The following is a 6,000-nucleotide window of genomic DNA, read 5'->3' on the forward strand; positions in this document are numbered from 1 at the left end:
CCAACGAGCGCGAGGGCGAGGCCGGGGACGCTCTGTGGGCGGTGAATGGAGCAACGGCGGCCGTCGGTGCAGAGGACGAAGATGGTGTCGAGGATGGCGTTGCAGGGCTTCCGGCAGGGCGTGTCTCGGTGGGGAGGAAGAGGGGGTCGAGGCGGAGCGTCTTGGCGCGTCGGCGAGGCGAGGGGAGCACGGTGGCTGTGGCAAATGGCGTCGGCGACGACGAGCTCCGCTCGGGCGCGTGCAGGGAGAGAGAAGAGGAGGGGGAGAGCGTTCGAGAGAGAGTGAGAGGGGGCCAGGGGGGCTGCATGGCGTCTCCAGGGGGTCGAGAAGCGGGCAGGGAGGCAGGAGGAGGTGGAAGCAGGAGGTGGCCGAGAGTGCGCGCGCGAGCGACACGCCGGCGTCCTTCTGGCGCAAGGAGGAGGGTGACTGGCACTATGGGCCAGTGGGCCACACAGTGCTGGGCCAGCTGAGGCGCCGGATGGGCTGTAGGTAAGCGCCAGTCAACTTTTCTCACTCTCTTTTAATTCCATTTTGTATTTTCTGCAATTGTTTTGGCTTTATTAAAAATGCTAGAGCATTATTAAAAATCTTGAAAATATTTGTGGCACTATTGAAATTATTTCCAACAGCCCTCAACTAGTTTCAAAATTATTAGAGCATTTAAAATATTTATAAGATTTAAATGCCCCAATTCAAATACAATATGAGTTAATTCAAAAATCCAGGAATGGCCTATAAATATGTTCATCATTTTTGGCAGAGGTTTTCACCTTTATCAGAAATCATGAACATTTTCAAAGGCATTTTGGGTTTATTGAAAATGATTTTATTTGAGCCTATTTGAATTCATTTGGTGCTAGGGTTTAAACAATCCCCATTTCAGGTTTAACTGAAATTTAAACATGATGCAACACATGACTAGCTAGCTCAGAGCAAACCAGAAGCTAGGGATGTGACAAGAATCAACCCCTCCAAAGGGACAACACACCACAAGAACAGACCCTCGCGAGGCTGTTCATCCTTGTATTGTTCATCATCAGCCCAAGAGGCAATCCACCACGCCACACACTAGAGTAGGGTATTACACCACAATGGTGGCCTGAACCAGTATAAACCCTGTGTCTCTTGTGTTGTTCTTCTCGTAGTTTAGATCCTAGCGATTCAGCGAGGAACAGGTAGGTAGAAGGCGAAACCTCCACGCGCACCCGAGTGTTTGAACCTCAAGGGTCTGCCGGAACCCTAAATCCGACACACCTTTATAGCCACCCAGTTACGTTGTGACGTTTGGTACACCCAAAGCATAACTACGGTATTCAGGAGTTGCACAATCTCATGGTCTAAGGAAATGATACTTGACATTAGAAAAGCTTTAGCATACGAACTACACGATGTTTTGTGCTAGGCTTAGGATTGGGTCTTGTCCATAACATCATTCTCCTAATGATGTGATCCCGTTATCAACGACATCCAATGTCCATGGTCAGGAAACCGTAACCATCTATTGATCAACGAGCTAGTCAACTAGAGGCTTACTAGGGACATGGTGTTGTCTATGGACCCACACATGTATCTGAGTTTCCTATCAATACAATTATAGCATGGATAATAAACGATTATCATGAACAAGGAAATATAATAATAATAACTAATTTATTATTGCCTCTAGGGCATATTTCCAACATTATTTTCAATAATCTCAAGCCGTTGCATAACATGTTCTAAAGTTAAAACAGTTCCATTAACCAAAAGAGGTGGTGGGCCAAACAAATCTAACGTAGCATTATAAGCATCAAACGTATGGCTACTCATTAAATCACCTCCGGTAGCAATATCAAGAACACATCTATTCAAAGGAGTAATGCCTACATAAAAATTGCGGAGAAGAACGGAAGTGGAAAGCTTCCTAGAAGAATTATATTGGGCATTTCAAATTCTATGCCAAGCATCTTTTAAGTTTTCTCCCCCCTTTTGCTTAAAATTGAGAATTTCTTGTCCGGGAGTGATAATAACGATAGGAGGACTAGCCATGGTAACAAGGAAACAAGCTAACACACGGCAAACGGAAAAAGGCAAGCGAAAAGAGAGGAGGAGATTGGGAAAAAGAGGGCGAATAAAACGGCAAGGGTGAAGTGGGGGAGAGGAAAACGAGAGGCAAATGACAAATAATGTAAATGCGAGGGAGATGAGTTTGTGATGGGTACTTGGTATGTCTTGACTTGAGCGAACACCTCCCCGACAACGGCGCCAGAAATCCTTCTTGCTACGTCTTGAGATTGCGTTGGTTTTCCTTGAAGAGGAAAGGGTGATGCAGCAGAGTAGCGTAAGTATTTCTCTCAGTTTTTGAGAACCAAGGTATCAATCCAGTAGGAGGCTCCTCAAAAGTCCCACGCACCTACACAAAGAAACAAAGAACTCGCAACCAACGCAATACAGGGGTTGTCAATCCCTTCACGGCCACTTGCAAAAGTGAGATCTGATAGAGATAGTATGATAAGATAAATATATTTTTGGTATTTTATAATATAGATGCAAAAAGTAAAGATGCAAATTAAAGTAGATTGGAAGCAAATATGATAAGAGATAGACCTGGGGGCCATAGGTTTCACTAGTGGCTTCTCTCGAGATAGCATAAGTATTACGGTGGGTGAACAAATTACTGTCGAGCAATTGATAGAAAAGCGAATAATTATGAGATTATCTATGCATGATCATGTATATAGGCATCACGTCCGTGACAGGTAGACCGACTCCTGCCTGCATCTACTACTATTACTCCACACATCGACCGACTCCTGCCTGCATCTAGAGTATTAAGTTCACAAAGAACAGAGTAACGCATTAAGCAAGATGACATGATGTAGAGGGATAAACTCATGCAATATGATATAAACCCCATCTTGTTATCCTCGATGGAAACAATACAATACGTGCCTTGCAACCCTTTCTGTCACTGGGTAAGGACACCGCAAGATTGAACCCAAAGCTAAGCACTTCTCCCATGGCAAGAAAGATCAATCTAGTAGGCCAAACCAAACTGATAATTCGAAGAGACTTGCAAAGATAACTCAATCATACATAAAAGAATTCAAAGAAGATTCAAATATTATTCATAGATAAACTTGATCATAAACCCACAATTCATTGGATCTCGACAAACACACCGCAAAAAGAGATTACATCGAATAGAGCTCCACAAGAGAGGGGGAGAACATTGTATTGAGATCTAAAAAGAGAGAAGAAGCCATCTAGCTAATAACTATGGACCCGTAGGTCTGTGGTAAACTACCCACAACTCATTGGAGGGGCTATGGTGTTGATGTATAAGCCCTCCATGGTCGATTCCCCCTCCGGCAGAGTGCCGGCGAAGGCTCCAAGATGATATCTCGCGGATACAGAAGGTTACGGTGGTGGAAATTGTGTTTCGTCTGCACCCTGGATGTTTTCGGGGTACGTAGGCTTATATAGGAGGAAGAAGTACGTCGGTGGCCGCCCGAGGGGCCCACGAGACAGAGGGGCATGCCCTATAGGGGGGGCGCACTCCTATCTCGTGGCCGCCTCGGCTGCTTCTTGACTTGCACTCCAAGTCCTCTGGATCACGTTCGTTCCAAAAATCACGCTCCCGAAGGTTTCATTCCGTTTGGACTCCATTTGATATTCCTTTTCTTCGAAATACTGAAATAGGCAAAAAAAAACAGCAATACGGGCTGGGCTTCCGGTTAGTAGGTTAGTCCCAAAAATGATATAAATGTGTAAAATAAAGCCCATAAACATCCAAAAGGGGTAATATAATAGCATGGAACAATGGAAAATTATAGATACGTTGGAGACGTATCATGGACTCATATGGAATAATTTTGGGGTTTATGGAAGTGGATGCACAAGCAGTATTCCCGCTTAGTACAAGTGAAGGCTAGAAAGAGACTAGGAAGCGACCAACTAGAGAATGACACATTCATAAACATGCATTATGGTTAAACAACAATGAGTGCAAGCATGAGTTGGATATAAATCACCATGAACATAAATATCGTGGAGGCTATGTTGATTTTGTTTCAACTACATGCGTGAACATGTGCCAAGTCAAGTCACTCGAATCATTCAAAGGAGGATACCATCCTATCATACTACATCACAACCATTTTAATAGCATGTTGGCATGCAAGGTAAACCATTATAAACTCTCAGCTAATTAAGCATGGCATGAATAACTATAATCTCTAATTGTCATTGCAAACATGTTTCATTCATAATAGGCTGAATCAGGAATGATGAACTAATCATATTTACAAAAAGAAGATAGGTCGAGTTCATACCAGCTTTTCCTCATCTCAATCATTCATTATATATCGTCATTATTGCCTTTCACTTGCACGACTGAATGGTGTGGATAATAATGATGGTGTACGTGCATTGGACTAAGCTGGAATCTGCAAACATTTAATTCAAAGGAGAAGACAAAGTAATATGGGCTCTTTGTTAGATCAACAGTAATGCATATGAGAGCCACTCATCATTTTCATCGTGGTCTTCTCCTCTCGACCCCCAAAGAAAAGAAAATAATTTCAAAGAACAAGAACAACTATTTACACGGGAAAGCTCCCAACAAGCAAAAGAAGGACGAGAAATCTTTTTGGGTTTTCTTATAATACTACTGCTACAAGCATGGAAAGTAAACTAGCTAAAATCTATAACTATTTTTTTTTGTTTTTTCTCAAAGTTTTTCAAACACACAAGAAGAAAGCAGAAAAAGATAAGAAAATAAACTAGCATGGGTAATACAATGAAAAATTATGAGCACTGACAACTAGAATGAGCGTGTGAACATGAATGTAATGTTGGTGAGAAATACGTACTCCCCCAAGCTTAGGCTTTTGGTAAGTTATTCTACGCCCATGGATCAAAGTAATCTTCTCCGGTGTACTGAGGAGGATCCTCGGGGTTCCGCTGGTTAGCGAGCTCCCGCGGATCCCACTGATAAATAGACTCCTAATATGGATCAGGTGATGGCTCTGGCTCCGGATCTGGGGATCGTGTCCGCTCCCAGTATGCATAAATGTCCGCGGGCATGGCGAGGTATGTGTTGTTCACACTTATCGTGAAGAAAGTCGGTGATGCCTGCATTCTCAGGCAAGTAATAGAAATCTTTGTAAATTTTGACTGCCCTCAATAATGCATCACATGACCATTCACACGGTCGGACCTCCGTGGTGCGAGGAAGGTTGTACTTGGGCTTTTCGTTGTCTTCATTTTCCTTTTCCTTCGAGCCCCGGCTCGAGGAGCCTCTCAACAATCTCCTCAACATTTTTCTTCCTCTGAAAATTCTGAAATTTTTAATAACTCAAAATAAAATTGAGCCAAACTCAACAAGATTGATAGCAACCACTCCCACAAATGCCTAGAGACTATATCATGCATTGAAACTACTTTGGACCATATAAATTTAACATGCAAGCTCAAGAACAAGATCACCATAGCAGCAAAAATTTGCAATAAATAAATCACTAGAACAAAAAACTAATTGGACCATTAGAGGAGTCACATACCGAAGAATAATCCCCCAAAGCAGTTTTGTGAATGGATCTTTGAGCAAGGAGATCGAAAATGACAGCAAAATGAGCAAGAACACGAGTTTGAGCTACGTGATGATTTTTCCTGGAGGAAGACAAAGTGGATGGGTGCTGGAATAAGTGGAGGGGGCCCACGTGGGGCCCATGAGGCAGGGGGCGCGTCCAGGGGGTAGGGCGCGCCCTCCACCCTCGTGGCTATATGGTGTGGTTCCCTGGTGCGTTCTAAGTGCTAGAAATTCTCAAATATTCTATAAAAAATCATACTAGATTTTCAGGGCATTTGGAGAACTTTTATTTCTGAGGTATTTTTTATTGCAAGGATAATTCAGAAAACAGACAGAAAATACTATTTTTGCTTTATTTAAACTAAATAACAGAAAGTGAAAAGGAGGGTACAGAAAGTTGTGCCTTCTAAATTCATCCATCTAATGCT

This window comes from Triticum aestivum, chromosome 5B (assembly GCF_018294505.1).
Source record: "Triticum aestivum cultivar Chinese Spring chromosome 5B, IWGSC CS RefSeq v2.1, whole genome shotgun sequence".
NCBI lineage: Eukaryota > Viridiplantae > Streptophyta > Magnoliopsida > Poales > Poaceae > Triticum > Triticum aestivum.